Genomic DNA, 23,131 nt, shown 5'->3' with positions numbered 1-23,131 from the left:
TAAGATTATCGGAGTGTAATATTACCTAATACATTACTGGGAACGTTGCATTGTTGTGTTGGTTCGTTTAGCAGGAATGTAAGATTACAATGTTTGATTAAAGGAATAAAAGATTATTGGAATGTATATTTTACTAAATTGTCCTTATTATATATTGATTTTTTTAACAAGTTGAATTGTAAATATTCAAATAAAAATATTTGTATAAAAGATCATAGAAAATATATAATTTTACTATTTTTAATTTATATATTTTCTTTAAAAATTTTAAATTCATAAAATTTATATATTTTTTTTACAAAATTTAAAAGATAAATAGGTTTAATGAAAGGGTTTAATTTTGTTTTAACCTCTGAACTTCATATAAAATTCTAATTATGATTTTTTTTAAATCTAAAATAGTTTAAGGATAAATTTACAATTTAATCTTCGTAGAATTTTTTTTATTCAACGATAGAAGAATGCTATTTTTTTGGGGGGGGGAATATGTTAAGGACATTTTAGTCCAAAACGCCGGGAATGTAACAATACCTAAGGGATTGGGGGGAATCACATTACCGGTAATAAGCTCCCAAAATGCCATTGTTGGGAATGGCTTATTACCGAGGGTTGAGAATCTTTGCAATCCAAACGGGAGAATCACATTTGGGAAAAAAATTTCCCCCCGGTAATCTCACAATCCCCCATCCAAACTTATCCTTAAAAGGTAAACTTCGACTATATCATAACAATATCCCAAAAAAAACACACTATATATTACCCTTTTCCAATGTAGTTAGAGGTGTTCATTCGGTTAAAACAGTGGCCGACCGAACTGAAATACCCTTAACCGAATTAACCAAACTTTTTTTCTTTAACCGTTAACCGAACCAAATTTCGGTTAATTCAATTAATTTTTGAATTAACCGAATTTTTTTAGAATTTTCTAATTTAATATTTTTTAATTAAAAAAAGTTTACAATTAATTTAAATAATATCTAATTAATTTGATTCAAACATTATATTAAAATAAGATATTTGTATCTATCAATTTAGTTTAAAAAACCAACAAATTTGAAATTCTAAAAAATAAATGGGTTTTAAATAGATTGGGTCGGCTGAGTCTCTTAATATAATTATATTTAAAGGTTAATTCGGTTAATTAACCTATTTCGAACCGAATTAACCGTTAACCGAATTTCAAAAAAATCATTAACCGTTCCCCGACCGAATTAATTGAACTAATTCGGTTCGGTCGGTTAATGTGGTTAAAACCGAATTTTGAACACCCCTAAGTGCAGTTCGATCTCTTGGTTGTTTCAGTATAAATTTCATCAATAGTCCCCGAGGTTTTGTTTTAATGCAATCATTTACGTAAAAATAATCACTTTAAAATCCAAATGAAAAGGTTTATAGATTAAAATCAATGCATAACCAAGTGTTATATATATATATATATATATATTTGAAACTATGAACAAAAGGTATCCCGCTAATTATTGATGAATGATACACTGTCATTGTATAAGCGGGTGCAAGGGAACACATATATATGGAACTTTCCTTTCGTCCAACGTCGAACTTGGGAACATAGGTGTTCAGTTTCAAAGCTGAAGAAAAACTGGGTTTCCTCCCTCCAAAATTGTAACTTTCATTATCTAAGCCTCAAAAGAAAAACATGCATTTGATTTCAAATATGATAAGTGTTAGCATAGCATACAAGGAAAACAATACCAAATATTGGACAATCTGGCTCCGGATATACCGCGGCAATCCAGGCTAGTGGTCTACAAGAAGAATTTGTCTTCTTCAAATAACGGCATCGCATACAATCAATGATCACGCCTTGAAGGTTCGCATCAGATTTGTAGCAAGGTTAATATCAACTCTAAGCCTACTACTCAGCTGCTGCAAATACAAATATCATCCCCGAGCACTGAAACCTCATAAATCGTCCAAATTAATAATCAAGTCCTTGCACCAGAAAATCTCCGATGGCTTTGTTTCTGGACCACTCTGAGAAAAGTGATCAGGCATTGCGGAGGCTTTGTCTAAGGAACTTGCTAAATCTGTCTCCCATAAACCCAACCTACAGGTCCTCTTGTATGTCTCATAATCTGCTGCCCTTAAGCCTTCTGAGACCAATTCCCTTAACGATCCACTGATTCCTTCGCTGCTCATTACATCCAGGAAAGCTTGAGATAAATTTAGGTTGCATGAAAACCAATACGGCACAGCTCTTATCAATTAAACAGACATCAAATTCTCCAGAGAAAACATCATGCGATCCTTGAAGCAGGCTCTTAAGCATTCGGGCAGACAACCTATCCCTAAATCCCCACAAGAAAACTAAATCCTTGCAGTCTACTTTTCTTAGACTATTTGTCTGAATTCTGATACCTCCATCAAGTGATTCTTCGCAGCTTCCAGAAGATGATCTGAAGTCGATCGCATACCCATCAAGGAGAGAACATTTCCATCACTAGCACCGGGATTGACCTTCAGTACAGAGCACAATTTTGCAAACAAATAACATTCTCACGACAGTTTGCCCGTAAATCTTGCTTTCATCTGACAAAGCTAAAAAACACAACATGATGTACAAAAGACATAAATGTGAAGCATGGACAATAACATGGTGATACATAACCAAGTAGACAATAATGAAAGTAGAAATTTATGAAAATCAGCTTCATAACATAAATAGGGAGAAACTAACCTCCATGGGAAAGTTCCATTTCAATGGGAGCAAAGAAACGATTCTTGAGGTAAGATATGGCAGCAGGTATGCTGGTCACGTTTTCTAGAGGACCAATTTTCTTCATCATATGGTTAATATCAAATATATGGGGAAAAACTGATCGTAAAGAATGAAGAAACTCATCCATATTGAGAGGAAGTGGAGATATGAATTTTGAATGAATAACTGAAAAATCTGCAGGACCAAGTTATTGTTTAGGCCAACATTAATCTAAAACATAAATATGCATGAAATGATTTAAAAGTAGTGGAATTTTTACCATTAATGGTATTTTGAGAGACAACAGGTTTCTGCGAAGCGGATATCAATTCAATCACCTCTCGAAATCCTCTCATTTTCTTGTTTTGTTCCTCTTCAATGTTCTGAAGCTCTTTCTGTTAATCAAGATCCTCATTTACAGAGTTTAGAAAGAATCAAGCCACTCATTGTGATCAAGGATTAAGAGTTATTTGCTACCTCAATGTTAGACTATAGCATACTGTGTACATGCATGTATTATAGCATGGCTTTGGCAATCAGTTAGTTTAGGCGCCAAATATTGTTAGTCGGTTAAGTGGTTGATAGCTTGACTCTAGCTATAAAGCTAGTATGATTGTAAATGCAAAATACGTGAATTCAATACATTTCTTTCATATACAGTTTCTTAACATGGTATCTTTCGCCATTGGTCTTGGGGTTTCTTGAAAAACTCTTGCTGCGCATTCTTCCTTGGTGTTTCAATGGAGTCATCCATAAGCACGAGCTTCTCTCACAAGAAAATCAGCGTTGTTCTTGATGAGATGAACTACCTTCTGTGGAAGCAGCAAATTCTGCTCACGGTAAGGAGTCACCGTCTTGAGCACTTGTTGACCGGAGCTCTATAATCACCACCGGAGACGATTCTTGATGATACCGGTGCGATTCGTGTCAATGATGCATTTGAGGATTTTGTTGCGCAGGATAGTGCGCTTGCTTCGTGGCTCCTGTCAACCATTAGCTCTCATATTCTTCCTCATTTTGTTGGTGCCGAATCTGCAGCTGCAGTGTGGAGTGTTGTGCAACAGCCTTTTGCGAGCAGATCCACGACGACTGCTATGAGTTTGCACTGCAAGTTGCAGTCGCTTAGGAAGGGAAATGATAGCATGCGAGTGTATCTCACTCGTGTAAAAGAGGTATGTGACGCACTTGCCTCGTGTGGTAGTGCAGTTTCGCATGTTGGACATGTTGCCAGTATCTTGAAAGGATTGCCCAGGGAGTATTAACCGTTTATGGCGGTTATCACTACGATGAAGGAAACACTGTCCTTGGACAGCCTTTACACCGTTCTATTAGATGTTGAAGCACAGTTGGCCGGGTTCGAAGAGCAGTTTGATTATGCTCCTATGGCAGCCAATGTTGCTGAGAGAGTAGAAGATCATGATTCCTCTGCTAATGGACGACGTGACTCTAACTCTTCACGCTCATCGTTTACAAACAGGACAGGCGGTCGAGGTCGAGGTCGAGGACGAACTAAGATTCAATGTCAGCTATGTGGCAAGCTCGGTCACTTGGTTGATCGATGCTGGCATCGTTATGATGAAGAATTTATGTGTGTTTCATCTGAGTCTCAAACTCATAAAGGACAGTATGCCAATGCACACTACTCTGCTACTGAAACTTCAAACCTGGGATGTGAATACTGTAAAGTTCATTCTCAGACAGCAGGTAATTTGCAAGCTAATACGGTCTCCAGGTCCAGTGATCATTGGGTGGTGGATTCTGGAGCTACACATCATATTACACCAGATGCTGCGAATGTCTCGAACCCTGCTGAGTTTAGAGGACCAGGTAAACATACTGTTGGCAATGGAGTTTCTGTTGATATTCATAATGTTGGTAATGTGGTTGTTTCCTCTGCTTCTTCAAGAACTCTAATCTTGACTGAATTGTTGCATGTGCCTCACATAACTAAGAATTTGCTTTCGGCCTCTAAGCTTGCTAGGGATAATAAAGTTTACCTTGAATTTCATGCTGAGAAGTGCTTTGTTCGTGATGAATTCTCTAAGGCGATTTCTTCTGCAAGGTGAAGAGAAAGGAAGGTTGTATAGGTTTTCTCTTAGTGATTTCAGTACAGAAGGTTGTGGTGTTGCAGTTCATCTTGCAACTTCAGATATGACTCAGTCTGAGCTATGTCATCGACGTTTAGGACATCCAGCTAGTTTTGCTTTAAGTAAAATTGCCAAAGAGCTTGATGTAAAACTTGATATTGATGTTAATAAAACGTGTGTGGCTTGCTTTATGGGAAAAAGTCATAAACTCCCTTTTTCTTCATCTAAAACAGAGTACACTGCACCTTTTGAATTAGTTTTTTCAGACTTGTGGGGACCTCCTCACATTGCTTCCAATGGCTTTCGCTATTATGTAACCTTTGTGGATGCGTTTACCCGATTTACTTGGCTTTATCTACTGAAAGACAAAGCGCAAGCTGTTGATGTGTTTCATCTGTTCAAAAAATTGGTAGCAAATCAATTTGGCAGTAAAATCAAAGTTTTTCAGTCAGATTGGGGTGGAGAGTACCGAGTGTTTCCTGTGTTGCTTGCCAGATCAGGGATAGTGCATCGACTGACTTGTCCTCATACGTCTGAGCAGAACGGAGTCGTTGAGCGTAAGCATCGCCATGTTGTTGAGTTAGGACTTGTTCTACTAGCTCAAGCATCCTTACCTATGCAGTATTGGTCATATGCATTTGTGACTGCTGTTCATTTGATCAATCGCCTTCCCACGGTGGTGCTTGGAGGAATGACTCCATACGAGAAGCTGTACCAGAAGAAACTAGAGTTTGCTTCACTGAAGGTCTTTGGTTGCCAGTGTTTCCCGCACCTAAGGCCCTTTCAGAATCACAAATTGTGCTTTCTATCTCAGTCTTGTACATACCTTGGAGTTAGTCCTAAACACAAGGGCTATCAGTGTCTGGCAAGTAATGGTAGAGTTTATATCTCTAGACATGTTGTATTTAATGAAAAGGTTTTTCCATTTGCAGATAAAACTACTGCATGTCGTCCACATCATGCACAAGCTTCTTGTTCACGTGATATTCCAGTTGTTGCAGATGTGAGGAAGTGGATTAGTGATGCTGCACCAACCATTATTCAAGAGAATGCGCAGAATGTGGTGGGGCAAGAGGACATGTCTAATATGCACAGCCATGCTATTACCGGGGCCACACCGCATTCCACTTCAACCGGCTACCGAGACAGTGCGCATGATAATGCGCATGGAGACAATGTGTATTATAATAATAATGGAATCTTGCCGTTTGGAATAATACATGCCCATAATGCGCATGAAAATGCACATGGGACCAATGGAGCCATGCTGATGGAACTTGCACACAATAATGCGCATGTTGGGGCCACTAGTGATGACGCACATGCAACCACTCCACTTAACAATTATAATATTCATGGAGCCGTGCCAATTGAAATTATTCAGAATGATGCACATGAGGTTGGGGTCACTTGTCATGCGCATGGTGATAATAATGGGGCCACACCGGTTGAAGATAGTGCGCATGGTGATAATAATGGTCTTGGAGTGTTGAATGCACATGAAGCTCGTGATAATGCTGCCCTTGGAGAGATGGCCACTTATGATAATGTCGCACATGGTGGGGCCATGCGGCTTGGAGTGTATTCTCCTTCTTCAACGGGAAATAACCGAGCAAACGGTGTTGGGGCCACATCGAGTGTCGTGCTTGATGCTAGTGGAGTTGAGCCGCTTGGGCCACTCGTCATACTACAAATGGAGCCACAACGCTTAGAGTTATGTCCACATTGCACTCTAATTCAACGGGTGACAATGATGTTGGGGTCACACCGCTCGGCAAAGTATCCGCCTATGATGACTCCACATTGCATTCGTTGGAAAATAATGGTAATTATAATATTATTGGGGCCACTTATCCTGGTGCAAATGATTTGAATAATGCGAATACCAGTCCTGTGATTGAAGAATTGGACTTGGCCAATAATGTACAGAGTACATCAACTACTCTATCAACTAGAGGGAATCATCATCCAATGAAGACACGCAGTAAATGTGGAGTTTTTAAACCTAAAGCATACTCCACTCATTTTGACAATGATACACCTTCCACAATCCAAGAGGCGTTGCAGTCGACTAATTGGAAGGAGGCAGTTCAGGCTGAGGTAGAGGCTCTTCAAAGAAACGACACGTGGAGGTTGGTGAAATTACCAGAAAGGCGTACTCCAATTGGGTGTAAGTGGTTGTTTAAACTGAAATGAAATCCAAATGGCTCCATACATCGCTATAAGGCGCGACTGGTTGCAAAAGGCTACTCACAAGTTCCAGGGTATGATTTCCTTGATACGTTCAGCCCAGTTGTTAAGTTTTCTTCCCTTAATGTTGTGTTGACACTAGCGGTTTCAAATGACTGGGAGTTGAGGCACATTGACATTAATAATGCGTTCCTCAATGGAGACCTCTCTGAGGATGTGTTCATGCAACAACCGCCAGGTTTTGTGCAACTTGCTGAAGATGGATATGTCCTCATCTGCAAGCTTCAGAAGGCGTTATATGGATTGCGTCAGGAACCTAGGAACTGGCATGCCAAGCTCCGGGATAGCCTCGTGCAAATTGGATTTACAGCATCTCGAGCAGATTCGTCGTTGTTTGTCTGTAAACGAGGTACTGGTGACATATATGTATTGGTCTATGTTAATGACATAGTCATCACTGGACACTCATCTTGTGAGATTCAAGAAGTAGTGAGGCTGCTTAGTGAAAAAATTTCTCTCAAGGACATTGGTGCACTTCGTTTTTTCTTGGGGATTGAAGTGCATCGCTCTCGTGGCTCTCTATTTTTGAATCAGAAATTTTTTTTGTTGGAACTGCTTGAGAAAACTAGTATGGCAGGTGCAGCTGCATGTTCCACACCGATGATACTAGCATCGAAATTGTCAAAAGATGCTGGGGAGCTGGTGTCAAATGAAAGTGAGTATCGCAGCATAGTTGGCTCCTTGCTCTATCTGTTCCATACACGTCCGGATTTAGCCTACAATGTTGGTAAGGTGGCACAATTCATGCATGCACCACGTGAACCACATTGGCTTGCAGTCAAGCGTATACTTCAATACTTGGTTGGAACTGTGAATTATGGGTTGATGTTCCAAGCAAGTGAGGCAGAATTGTCTGTGTCAGCTTTTGCAGATGCAGACTGGGGAGCAAACATTGATGATCGACGGTCAATTTCCGGTTATGGTGTGTTCGTTGAGAAATGTCTTGTTGCGTGGTGCTCAAAGAAACAGAAAACGGTGTCTCGGTCCACGATGGAGGCAGAATACAAGTGTCTTGCTGATGCTGCTGCTGAAGTTACATGGACAAGTTCTTTGCTTGCAGACCTAGGGATTCAACAACGGAGGGAGCCGGTGATATGGTGTGACAACACCGGAGCAGTGGTTATGAGCGCTAATCCCATGTATCATGCACAGGCGAAGCATATAGATCTTGACATTCACTTTGTCCGAGAGAAGGTAGCTGCAGGACTGCTGAAGATCAACTACATACCAGCTGCACATCAAATAGCAGATGGTTTTACAAAACCTCTCTCAAAGTCAGCTTTTGAGGAGTTTCGTCACAGTATATGTGTGATGCCAGGGGTGTAGAGTCGATTAAGGGAAGAAATAAAAAGAGTAGAGAGAATGTTAGACTATAGCATACTGTGTACATGCATGTATTATAGCATGGCTTTGGCAATCAGTTAGTTTAGGCGCCAAATATTGTTAGTCGGTTAAGTGGTTGATAGCTTGACTCTAGCTATAAAGCTAGTATGATTGTAAATGCAAAATACGTGAATTCAATACATTTCTTTCATATACAGTTTCTTAACACTCAAAAAGACTCTTGTCTTCTTTTGAACTTGTTAAAACAACACGAATTGCCTGGGTACCTCCACCCTTTGTTGGGATTTTTAAAGCAACAAGGTCATCGGAGAACTCTCTTAACATCTATTAAGTATTAAGAAATTCCAGGATTTTAATCACAAAAGAAAAGCCCAAAATTTGCAATTTCCCATAACTGCATAACATGAGATATTAGGCAAATCTACCTCTGATACAAGTTGAACTTGACGTTCACTGCAAACATCTATTGTCATGCTCGGCCTAGAGCCATATAGTTCACCCCCTGAGACAAGTTTTCTCAGAGATTTTATAAGAGTATCTGCCATCAAAAAAGTAAACAATATGAGCAAATAGGAAATGGTGAAAAAGATATTAAATAAGCCAACATCTGATACAACATCATTTACCATCTATCTTTATGTTTGAGGAGTCCTTGCAGGCTTTTTTCCAATGCTTAATACGAGATCTAACCCTTTCTACAAATACTGTATCAGCAATAGTTGGCGGGGAAGAAGAAGGTTCATGATTTACAGCAACCAATTCAAATTTTTGCTACCAACTCTTGTGCTTTGGATAAGTATGATACACCTACAAAAAACGAAGAAACTCTTTTGTCTTAGCTCAAAATTCCACAGAGAATTTATATCCTAAATATAATTCCTTTGAAATTATGTGGTAATGCACAATTGCACATAATACACAAGTTCTTCACAGAGTTTTGTCAATTCTCACCATGTTCCAAATAACATATCAGCAATGGAAGCGTTCAAAAAGCAAAGAAAATAATATCTTACCATCATATATGCAGTCATTAAAATCGAAACCTCGCCCAGCCATAGCTGTCAAATAAGAAGTTTGACATGAAAAACTGTAGGAAGGCATCCCAATTTTTAATTAATCTCTTGGGAACAAATGGAAATTATATCTGCAATGACAATTAAAAAAAATAAGAGCTAAAATGGAAGAAACAAAAGCAAAAACTTAATAAAGATCAAGTAAAAGCTAATTCTTTGAACCTAAAATTTCACCCCGTAAGGTAATTCTGAAATTTCTCATAGCTAAAACTTCAACTTCTAGTTATCACCTTCAATTTACCGGAAACTTAAAAGGCATTTCTTTTCAAAGACAAAATGAATCATCATATAAATAAAAGAGAAAATAACCTCAGTGACCGAAAATGCCTTATAATATACGATTTTAACCAACTTTTTTTGGATTTGCCAAAATGACCAACAAATTCGCAATGCGAACTTCAATTTTGCAACCCAGTTTCCAATTTTACAACGCGAATATGTAAATCGCAACACAGAAGTCAAATTCGCAACGCGATAGTCAAATTCGCAACTGAATTTCAAATTCGCAACTAGATTTTCGAATTCGCAACACGAATTTAATTTCGCAACAGGTTTTAGTTTCGCAACACAAATGTTTTGGGTAGATAACAACGCAGCAGCATCAACTCATAACCTAAATCCCTAAATCTTAACTCATTCCATCTCCATCTATCACTCTATCCGACGACATCCGTTCCTATATCCAACGACATCCTTCCCCATCTCTAATTTTTTTTACATAATTTTATTTCTATATAATTTTTCAATGATTTCTCTCCCAAATTATCAACTATCAACTTAATAAAGGTATGTTTTTCAATGATATCTAGTTTATAGCTCGTTTGTTTAGTAAATTAATTTACAATTTGTAGAATGAAATCATCTAATGTTGATCATGTTTGGATAAATTTGTGTTTTGGAGGGTCATGGGAGAATGTTCATGGTGTTTTACAATATGTGCATTTACCCATGAATCTTCAACTAAAACTATCATTAAAAAAGTTAACTTATGAAACTCTAATGTTACGTGTTGCAAAGAAATTGAATTTAGAGCCTCTAAGTATATTTAGGCTATCTTATCAGAGAAAAGGTAAAGTTTATTTATTAACCGACAATGGAGATGTTGAACGATTCATTGCTTATATTAGTGTTTCGCAAGAAGATGATGTTACATTGTATGTTGTTGAACCTAGAAGTAGTGAATTTGGGTCAGTAGCGGGTAGTAATCAACTAAGTTCTTCAACCCCAGTTTATGGTGCTCACAATGTACAACGTTGTTATCATCTTCAAAATTTAATGGTTCCACCACAATTTCATCACCAAGAAAATTTTATTTCACCACATTTCCAATACCAAACACAATGTCAAACACAATCTCAAAACCTACAACCTTTTCCTAATCCAAATCCCAATCAACTTTCAGCACCAAATTCCGGTTTTCGTATTGACCTGTTAGACGATTATGAGCCAACAGAAAAAATTATGAGTACTAGTCAGTATTCGAAATTTGATATTGGTCAATACCCGGACTTTGATCTTGGTCAATACTCAGATTTTGATGATATGATGGAAGAAGAAACAGACCCTGCATGTAATGATTTTGATATTGGTCAATACCCAAATTTTGATGATGAAACAACCGCTGTCGAGGAAGATGTTGTTGATGATAATGAGGAGGAAGTTACGGCTGTGAATGAACATGTTGAACATCCATTCTGTAATTCATATAACCCTGAAGAAGAAGAAAAAGAAGAAGAAGTCCCCGAAGAAAAGAAAAAGAAGAAAATGCCACGGGAGTATAACTGGAATATGCCAGAATTACTTCAGATACCGGAAGAAGAGTTGGTAAAGATAGCAGATGATTGTTACACAAAAGTTATTCGTATCAAGTAAGATGATTGTTTTGATACAAAGGAAGACTTGAAGATAAGTTTGTATATGAAATGTGTGGAAGATGGCTATCAACTAAAAGTTAACAAATCAAGCAAAGATCGTTTCGAAACAAGGTGTATGATTGACAAAAACTGTACGTGGTGTATGATTGCAAAGAGGATAAAAGATTGTGAAATGTTTCAAGTTAGGACTTTTTATTGATAAACATATATGTTCAAGAACCCAAGTTTTTCCTCACCATAGACAGGTAAACAAAAAGGTGTTGGGTGGTTTTCTGGCTGAGTTAATGTGTTTGAAAGGAAGGGTATATCTGGGACATGAAATTATGACTGACATGAATGCTCGGTTCAAGATTAATATCTCATATTCTCAAGCTTGGAGAGCCAAATGTTATGCATTGGAATTGTTTATGGGGTCGCCAAAAGCATCGTTTTCCCAACTGCCGGCTTATTGTCACAATTTAAAGCTGAATAATCCTGGGTCGGTAACTCATATCAAAACAGATAGAGATGGACGCTTTGAGTTGCTGTTTATCGCCATTGGTGCTGCGGTTAGTAAATAATTATAATTTTGTTGACTCATTTTTGTTAGTTGCATGCATTTCACATTTAAATGATTATATTTCTTGTGTATATGATTTTGTAGATTCGTTCGTTTATTACTTGCATGCGCCCAGTTATTATAGTTGACGGAGCACATTTGAAAGGTCAATACCTTGAAGTAAACTTATTAGCAGTAGCCATGGATGCTAACAATGGGATACTGCCAATAGCTTACAGGGTTGGCAAATCTGAAATATCTGATTCATGGACATGGTTTATGGGGCATCTTAGGGATTGGATAGGTCCTATTAGCAATCTGACAATCATATCCGATAGGGCAAACTCAATTGACAACGATGTTAGAAGGTGTTTCCCAGATGCTTTTCATGGACTTTGTGGTGTTCATTTGTACAGAAATCTAAAATCAAGGTCTGCTGGTATAAAAAATCACAAATGGACATACTGGAAGGCTGTAAAAGCTTATCGGGAAGTGGATTTTAATAAGCATATAAATTGTTTAAGACGTGTTTTGCCTCAATGTGCTCAAACACTAGAAGATGTTGGGTTTGAAAAATGGTCAAGAGTACATCAACTTGGAGCAAAATATGGTTTCATGACGTCTAATAGTGCATAATTAATCAACGCTCTAACTCGTCATTCCCGGAAATTACTCATTACTATGTTAATGGAGTTTTTTCGAGCCTCTATTCAACAGTGGTACTACAAGAAAAGAAACCATGCAGGTATATTTCTTTAAATTCGTAACTTATCATATATTTTACTAAGTATATTTATTTAAATTTACAGGAACATTGGAACGTCGTGTTACACCATGGACTGAAAAAAGATAACGAAACGTGTTGTGAACTCAATGTCATGGAGAGTTGAACCATGTTCAAACACTTTGTTTGAAGTATTGGATAATAACTTAAATGGGCTTGTCGATCTAAATGCAAAGACGTGTAGTTGTAAGAAATGGTAAACATCTGGTTATCCGTGTGGCCATGTTATAAAAGTTGCTCTTCATCTAAACCAAGATGATTCAAGCGCATACGCTATGGATTACTACACTATAGAAATATATCGACAGACTTATGCCGAGATAGTCTACCCATGTCCACATCCTTCTGAGTGGGACATACCAGATGACTTACAAACTGTTTTGCCACCAGTCATGGACAGCAGGCTACTTGGCCGACCAAAAAATCATGGTCGTATACCGTCTAAGGGTGAAGAGAAGAGGATATCGACATGTAGTCGGTGCAAGGAAAGTGGTCATACAAGGTTGACTTGTGGATCACCAGTGCCATCACAATCATCTTTTCCTCTACCAAAAAATGGATCCTCATCAAAATCCAAAGCTCATATGGTGCCAAGAAAAAGGAAATCAAAATCGCAATCAAAATCAAAATCACAATCACAACCGGCTTCACCTTTTGGGACTTATTAACTTAGGTGATTTTTAAATGCAAACGTTGTATTATGTGTATTTTATGTGTGAATGCATACATTTTCAGTTAGACATTCATTAGTAACTTGAGTTTGAACATTGCTATGATCTGTTCAGTTGTTATCATGTTGGGATTTTCTCTTGTGTTTGATTGCTTGGATAGTTGTTCTCTTGCTTCTTCAAGTGTCCTTAGCTTGTATTTATAGCTTGGAATGTGTTTGATGTTGTATATAACTTGATGTTGTATGTTGCGATCAACGCGAAATAAGCATTGCGATAGTCAAATTCACAACGCGAAATCGCAAACCGAAAATCGCAACGCGAATTTGACTTTCGCGTTGCGAATTTGTCTTTCGCATTGTGAATTTGACTTTCGGGTTGCGAATTTGTACCTTCAACAGGTCTTTTTTGCCTTCAACATAATGCAGATTGAATTTAAAACAACAAATCAATTAAACAAGCAAAAAAATAATTCTTATTTACACATCAAATTAAACAAATCAACTTTTACAAATCAATTAAACAAGCAACAAATAATTCTTATTTCCTCATCAATTAAACAAATCAACTTTCAATGTAAAATTCAATTAAACAAGCAAAAAATGTGTACCCCAGACTGTTGTTTATGCACAAATACATAAATTTCACACAGCTCACGTCAGGAATAACCTGCATAAACCAAACAGTTGCTCAAACAACACTTTCTACACATCTAAAACCAGCAAACAACAAATTATTGAATTCTAGGTACTTAACCAAACATTTTCAAACCAACAAAGAGTATATATGTTAACAACACTTGCTCAAACTTACCAATTGTTTATGCAAACTTTCAGCACGCGGATGTAGGTATGCAAACTTTCTGCACCTCTATCTCTATCTATGGGAGGTAGAAGGTGTTTACTTCTTGTCGTCAAACGCTCCAAGCACATGCATACAAGAGGACCACAATCCCCTCTGGCTCCCTCCGTTTGTTGTGGCGCAGTATCGTCTCTGATCATTGTAACTTTGAACTTTTTTGGCTTCTTGTTTCCAGAATTAGTCCAATAATCAATCGCGTCCAAGTATTTCGCCAAATGAGTGCTCCATCCCTTACAAATAATATCTCTCATATCAGACAATGGTATGTAATTCAACATGTTGTCATATACCATTATCTTCAGGGATAGGAGCTGAATCTCGACGAGAAGCCAATGACAATGTTCCAAAACAGGGATAAACACCTGCAATCATAAATAATTGCGCACATCAAATAAAATTTATGAAAACCTTTAAAATATTCAAAAAATAAATACTAACCTTATCGACCTCCCACCACGCAGGATAAAGTTTAGCTTTTCCATTACCCAACGTATATGAAGCATCTCTCGGATCCTTCAAGTGAGCTACGTGAAAAGACGTCGGCATAATAGTCCATCGAGTATTTCTTACTTTCCTCAATTTCCTTATTATTAGAAGACGTGACACTCATGCATCAATATGCTGTTTTATAAAAAATACATATATTAGTGAATTTATTAATAATTAAAAAAATTAATCAAAATGCAATATAAGAAGAATATAAGACTTATCACCCCTTCGAGATAGCCATTATCTTCAACCCCTAATAAAATACCCCACCAAGACCGATCAAGAAACAAATGAATAACATCGTCGAGTTGGCATAGGTCAGAATAACACTCCTTGCTCCGCTCATGTAGATAAAAATCAACTGCGGTCTTAGCCCAAAGGGTATTATCCGTAATTGTGTTTGGTACTGTTTCCCTCTCTTGCTGAGGAATGGTACTGGCCGGTAACACATACGAAAGCCAACTCACATCTATCATATCGGGCACGGGAGGGGGTTTATCAATATGTCGACATATGACGCCATGTGAATCGGGCTCTTGAACGGCGAGCGGGACCTCTTGAACGATGATAGGGGCCTCTTGAACTGTGGGAGGGGCTTTTTCGATGATGAGAGGGGCCTCTTGAACGATAGGAGGCGCCTCTTGAATGATGATAGGTGCATCGGGCTTCTTTTTACGGAGTCTTGGCACTAGTGGGGTGAACGGAGACGTAATGGCACGTGCACGACGTCTGATACGTGAACCCCGTCGTGTAAGAAAAACCCAACGTAAAGCATCTACCTTATCGGGCCGCTGAAAATAAATTAATACATAAATCAGTAAATAAATAAATAAATAATGCCGAAAAAAGTTATTTGTATTTTTAGTATAGTATTAAACAAATTTACCTCATTGCGTAGAGTATGAACCTCATTATGCAATGATGAAACAATCTCGCGTAGAGCGGCAACCTCATCACGTAAAGTAGATACCTCACCACGTAGCGCACCATTGTCATCGCGTAAAAAATCCACCTCACCACGTAAAGACCGAACCTCATCACGCCATGCACCATTATCTTCACGTAAAGTACCGACCTCATGACGCAAAGCACCGACCTCATCACGTAACTCCCCTAACTCATCCCGTAGAGGTGGAGAACATGGAGATAAATTTCGTGGCCTCTTTGTCGGTCGTCTATCATGAGGTGATGGTAGAGAAGAGGCTCGATGATGTGATGAAATAGGTGATGGTGGAGGTCAATCAGGTGATGACTCTCGAAGTGGGGGGTGCTCATCATCCGTCCCATCAAAAAATCGCTTACTAGCTTACCACCAATCAGTGGCAAGCTCAGCCTCTATGGGTGTCAGCCTCTGTAATGGATAGTTGGCCTCCTAACAATATAAAAGTTCAAACAAAGTTAAACTTGTACTAGTAATAACTTGTTTATATATGGTATTATTTGTGTGTTAACTTACATCATTCATCGTCGTATATGGGAGTAACTCTTCCCAATCCAACATGCGGATCCTCTTCCAGGTAATAGCCCTAGGAATATCATTTGATCTTTTTATCGCATATGTCCTCATGCTGGGGAAAGCCTCAAATATCCAAATCTACAAAACAATATAATACACAAACATTAGTAATTGTTAAATAATTAATTATAATTTTGGAAACATTATATAGAAATTCTTACCTTAAAGGCCCAAGTAAAGCCTGTCAAAGTGTATTTAGAACCATCACCCCACAAACTTTTTTGGTCCTCAAAGGCAGACGACAACTTCTTCCAGGTAGCTTTCCATAGATATGAACCCCACAAAAACAAGTTCCATGCATTTAGGTCCTCTACCAATAATATTAGGTCCTCAGAGATAGGTTGTCTGCCCTATTTGCCTAAAAACCTGGCATGCAAAAGTAATAAATTGCATACTCGGATAACATCAAGGTCATCCATCCGAGTAAAACTATCTTTAACAAATAATCTCTTCATGTCGTCGACGTGTAAACTCGGCTTCGACTTTGCCAGCTCAGGAAAAACCTGAGATAACCATGATGGGCGGGAGATATGACTAGTGTAGCGGGTTACTTCATCGTGTCCGAAGCGTAGACCAGTGATTAAGCAAAACTCCTCCCGCCCAAAACAAGTATATTCCGGTGCCGGAGGAAAATGAAACCATATCTCTTCATCACCACGTTGTATCCTCTCGGGTAAATCGTTAGTCATGGTCTGAAGAAACAAATGTGTCAACATAGCATCTCCACCCATATGTTGTACTTTCAGGCATGGCCCGAAGCAAGTATCCTCAAACAAATTTCTTTGTAGAGGTGTAAGCGTCGACGTAATTTTAGTGATTAGGCTTAATTTATTCCTTAAGGTCAATGCAGCCGAAAAAAATTTCTACAAAAACAATAAACATATCAAATTAGATATACCAAAAACTACAAATTATATACTATAAACAGACATGATATTAAACAGTGAAATCAAAGCCAAATATGTTTCAAACTAGCACAGTATTCACATGTTGTCATTATTCCATCATAGTTCACAAAATGCATCAAATAACATTCCAGAAGTAAGCACTTATATAAACATTTAAAAGGATAACATATAGGTTTAGTGCAGGTTCAAGGACAACTTAAAGAGTAGTAGTTTATTCTTGAAACTTAAATTAGCAACACTGTGAAGTTAATATTTGTCTTTGTTTTGTCTTTTTGTTGAAGTAATGCAATTCATTTAAGTTTCAATTTGCAGAATAAGAGCAGTTTCTGAAACTTAAATTCGCGACGCGAAAATGAAAATCGCAACGAGAAAATCACAACGCGAAAATGAAAATCGCAACGCGAAACTAAAACCGCGTTGCGATTTTGGTGTTGCGATTTTTCATTTTTGTGTTGCGAATTTAAGTTTCAAAAACTGTTCTTCTGCAAATTGAAACTTGAATGAATTGCATTTCTTCAACAAAAAGACAAAATAAAGACAAATACTAACTTCACATGGTTAAAGACTAAACAGTTTAGCAATATTGGCAGCAACCAAATGAATTTACTAAGCAATCTCAGTGAAATGGTTAATCTTTATATATATTGAAATTACCAGTAAATTTATCATCAATATAAGAAAAATATAATAATAATACAAAAATTTCAAAATAAAAATAAGAGATTAAAAAACTAACCCTCGGTGGTTGATTTTCCATTTCTGATCGTGAATGGTTGTGAGGGTTGCTCTGAGAGATGGAGGTAGATGAATTTCGTCGGAGATGGGGACGGATGTCGCCGTAGAGAGTGAGAGATGGAGATGGGACTGAGTTGTAATTTAGGGTTTTAGGTTATGATTTGCGATAATACTGTTTACATTTGTGTTGCAAAAATAATATTGTGTTTCGCGTTACGAATTTGACTTTTGTGTTACAAATTTGACTATCGCGTTGCGAATTTAACTTCTATGTTGCGATTTACAAATTTGCGTTGCGATTTACATATTCGCGTTGCGATTTACATATTCGCGTTGCAAAATTGGAAACTGGGGTTGCGAAATTGGAGTTCGCGTTGCGAATTTGTTGGTCATTTTGGCAAATCCAAAAAAAGTTGGTTAAAATCGTATATTATAAGGCATTTTCGGTCACTGAGGTTATTTTCTCTAAATAAAAAGGTGGAGAACTCACGGGTGGGCAGTGACTTTGGAGCCAGATATTGTAAAGGGGCAGATGGCGAACTGGAGGAGTTGGAAGCGTTCGCCGGCGCGTAGAGCCTTGAGGTAAGCAGTTTCGGCGTGTCATAGGAGGAGACTCGATTCTTGATTCCAAGAGGCGGAGAAAGAGCCGGTGTTCTGAAGGGAAACGGAGACGAAGTCGGAAGAGGAAAGATGGGATTTGAACTCCTGGAGTGAGTCGTTAAAGTTGGATTTTGTAACCTGCTTTACGCTCCATTGGCGATGGCTGTTTTGGGTCATCTTGGTGCAAAATAGGCGTCTCCGTATTAAAACCACCATTTCCCCCGTCAGTATTCGCTTTGATTCGCAGGGGTTTTGGAGCAGTTTTAGTTTCGAAGTTGTTGAATAGATTTTTCGTCGGGTCGGGTAACCGGTAACATAGCCCATATTGGAGTAGGTTTTTCTTTTGGGTTAATTACCCCATTCATACATAAACTATACCCGATTCTCAGTTTCATCATAAATTTTAAAAATTCTCGATTAACTACATAATGTTTTCTGCCGTTAATGGGTATACCCATGTCTGTCACGGAATATGATATGGAACTCTATGACCTATTTAAAGATTTTATTCTTTGGATATGTACGACCGAAAAAAATTTGATTTAGTTAACGGTTAAAGAGAAAAAAATTCGGTTAATAAAAATTTGAAAATTCGGTTCGATCGGTTAATCAAACTGACCAATTGAACACCCTAAAGGAGAGTTTTGGGAGATAATTATTATTATTACTATTTTCAAATATTTGGTGCACTAACCTAAATATTTGGTGCACTAGGAATGGTAGGGTTATAAACGTTTAATATCAAATGATTAAGAATTTTCTTTGAAAGTATATTACTTTATATTTATCTAAGATTAATAAAAAAATAAGGTAAACTACACCAATAGTCATTAATTTTATCGATTTGTAACAAAATGGTCACTAATATTATCGACTTGTGATAAAATAATCACTCCACTCTCGTCCCATTAAATTAATGATGTGACAACATTAAAAAAGGTTAATATTTAGTTTTTATTTAGTTTTACCCCTGAACTAATGTTAAAACATCAAATAAGTACTTGAACAGTGGTTTTATATTTAATTTACCTTAAAAGTTTTCTAATTTCTTTTTTCCCGAACACCTCACCACCCCACCATATTCAAGTTGCCTTCGTTACAAAATGAAAATCACACTTAAACAAACCCTCGCCATACATGTTCTAATGAAATTTTGAACTCCTATGTCCGCTTTAGGCCAAATTCAACTCACCCAGTTGTCAACAACTTCGTTTGATAAAAAGTGTGCGATTATAGGATACTGTCAACATGATCATCATATTTTTCTTACAACTTGGGTCTTTGTTTGAATTTTGTAGATATTTGAAATTACATCGTTCGTTATTCTATTCTCTATCTGTTTGCTATCTGTTTTCTAGCATTGTAGACATTCTCATGGGCACGGATATTCAAGGTTAGTGATTCTTCTTCTCCTGTCTGACCTCTTCAAGATTTCATACAGTTATGGTGCGTTACTATGGTTAAGATTCAAACCAAGAGTTGGACATTTGCTGACAGCAATCAGATAAAAGTGTCCATCTTTGATGTAGGAACTGATAAGAAAACATTAACATTTGAGGTATGGTTGTGTATTCTTATCACTCTAGTAATTAGCTTGATGACCACTCGCAGATGTAGGTTGAACTCAGGGTGGGCACATGCAACTTGGAACCTGAATTTCTATGTTAATTGTTCATTTTATTAAAGGTGTCCATCTTAGAATCTGAATTTCTTTATGTTAGTCTTTATTTTACTGAAGGGGGCCACCCTGAAATTTTATTTGTGTCCACCCCATATAAAAAATTTTTGTTATTAATTCATGTGTCCACCCCGAAAAACATTTATGGATTCACTGCTATTGATGACATATCTTCCGATCTTTGAAATGTCCCTAATATCGAAGACTAAACGCCAAGGTTCATCATAATTAATAGATTCACTAGTACATAAACATATTCGTGTTTTTTTTTGTTCTTTTTGAAAATCATAAAGTATATACTTTGGGACGCAAATGGAGACTGCTTGGCATCTGTAATAATCATCAAAATTTCAGGAAGGAAAGAAAAGATCTTAACAATTGTGGTGAGGGTTTGTTTAAGCGTGGCTTAACAGTAGTTTATGGATAAAATTAAATATTAATCTTTTTGTTAATGTTGTCACGTCATCGATTTAACAGAGATTGCGGTAAAATGATTATTTTGTTACAAGTCTATAACGTTAGTGATCATTTTGTTATAAGTAGATAACGTTAATAATTATTTTGTTACTTTTGAAATATTAGTGAGAAAAATAGAAACTTATTCAAACATTAGTGATCATTGATGTAGTTTATCCGAAAAATATTTGGTGTTATAATTAATTTATAATTGAATTACACGTTTCAGGTATGGATTTGAGTTTGGGGTTTAGAAAAAGTGAAGATTGTGTGTGGGGCTGGACTGGCCGGCCAACTACCATATGAACGCACATCTATTATTCTCACTTGGACCGTGGGGTCTATTCTTCTTTGGGAAGGGATTCATTTTGTCTTTCCACTCTAATTGTGAGTGCGATTCGTTCACGGAATGTAAGATTATCAGTAGAAATATAATATTATCGGGAATATGATTATTAGAAATGTTGTATTTTGTGTTTTGTTGGTTTAGCAGGAATGTAAGATTATCGTATTTGGTTAAAGGAATAAAAGATTATTGAAATATATATTTGACCAAATTATCCTTATTATATATTTGTTTTTTAACAAGTTGGAAAATATTTATATATTTTCTTTAAAAAAATTAAATTCATAAAATTTATAATTTTTTACAAAATTGAAGATATAAAAAGGTTTAATGAAAGGGTAAATTTTATTTTAACCTCTAAATTTCGTATAAAATTTTAATTATAGATTTTTTTTGTAAATCTAAAATAATTTAAGGATAAATTTGTATTTTAACCTTCGTAGAATTTTTATTATTCAATGACAGAAAAATGATATTTTTGAAAAAAAAATTAAGGGTATTTTAGTCCAAAACGCCGGTAATCCAAAAAATACCTAAGGAAAGTGAGGTAATGATATTCCCAGTAATATACCTCAAAAAATCTACTATTGATAATAAAACATTACCGGGAATGAGATTCCTGGCCAACTAAACATGGGAATGTAGATTCCATTTCCATTGGAATCCCACTGATACAAACACCTCCTAAAAAATTCAGTTAAAAGATGTCATCATAAAATATTATTATTTTTTATTAAATAATTATTTTAGATTTTTTTTATTTTTAGGAGTATTTTAATTTGAATATTATATTTTTCAAGTAATATAAATTTTGATTAGATGAAAATTATTAATTAACCATTAATATTGTTCATTAATGTAGGCGGACATATATGTCCAAAGTTTTAAAATAGCACATGTCATATATATATATATATATGAGTGAAGATGTGACACATATTATGTATCTAAATAATGGTGTTATATATGTTATGTGTACATAAATGATGATATGTCATGTTTTTAAAGTGATGACGTGACATATTTTTAAAAATGATGATAAATATATATATCATATATACACGAGTGATATATAATATATATCATATATTTAAAGTAATGATGTGATAAATATATTTAAAATGATGATGTGATATGTATTATATTTTATTTGTTCATTAATTTTTTTATTTATAGTTAGTTAAACAAAAAGGATAGATTTATGAATCCTAAATAAATAAAATACACAATAAAAATAATAGAAAAATAATACATAGATATTATGCTCGAAGGATTTTGACAATAAAATTTGAGAACGTCTCTTTAAAAATTCTTTAAAAATTAAGTCTTTCAATAAAAATCGAGACATAATAATTTTTTTTGAAAATTTGAAAAGAATACTTAATTAAAATTGTTAAAAAATGTAAAACATAATTAGAATTTGTAAACTTTTTGAAGGAAAAAATAAAATTTTAAAACTGAGTTTGGTGAAGGGAGTTGGTCTAAGTTTTAACTAACACTAGTTTTGATGTAGAATTATTAATTAAAATACTTGAAAGCGGAGCAATTTATCCACTTAATTTCATGCCGTACTTTTTGCCATTATTTTTTCCTTCACAAATAAATTTCCAGGGAAGGGGACAGAATCATTAGGTTTGCCCATCGTTTCATTATATTATAAAACATTCTAGTTTTTATGATAGGATTGTCTCAGGAAAGGCGGGTAAATATACAGCTAATATACAGTATTACCGGATACATTAAAATGTATTTAATAAATTCGGTTTAGCGGTACCTATTATGTTGACAACTAATAATGTTTTAAGTAGAAAATATGAAAAACTATTAAAAAATTTGGTAACCGGTAAACTTTGGTTATCGGTAAGTATCTATCCTTTTTATAAAAGTGTCCATACGTTTAACATATCAAGTAAATTTTACCGTTTTGTCATAATGAATCTGGTTTGTCATATTTTTACCTGTTATATTGTAAAATCTATCCTTTTTATAAAAGTGTACATACTTATTTCACTGTGAAAATATTTATTATTATCTTTAGTTAATATTGTTAAATTTAAAATCTAAATAATATTTTATAAATATCAAAACAATCAAATAATTTTTTGTGTAAATGAATTATTAAATTAATATTGTAGGTGGAAAACATGAAACACTATTAAAAAAATTGAAACATAAATTACATAACTTTCAAAAAAGTATATATCA

General features: G+C 36.0%; 1 pseudogene; it reads right to left on the bottom strand.

Annotated features, from left to right (window-relative positions):
* Positions 1-1,684: 1,684 nt before the first annotated feature.
* LOC120184830 lies at positions 1,685-18,724 on the bottom strand (annotated as a pseudogene).
* Positions 18,725-23,131: the final 4,407 nt, after the last annotated feature.

Source organism: Hibiscus syriacus, unplaced genomic scaffold (assembly GCF_006381635.1).
Source record: "Hibiscus syriacus cultivar Baekdansim isolate YM2019G1 unplaced genomic scaffold, ASM638163v2 tig00003969_pilon, whole genome shotgun sequence".
Taxonomy (NCBI): domain Eukaryota; kingdom Viridiplantae; phylum Streptophyta; class Magnoliopsida; order Malvales; family Malvaceae; genus Hibiscus; species Hibiscus syriacus.
This window is presented reverse-complemented; position numbering and strand designations above follow the sequence as displayed.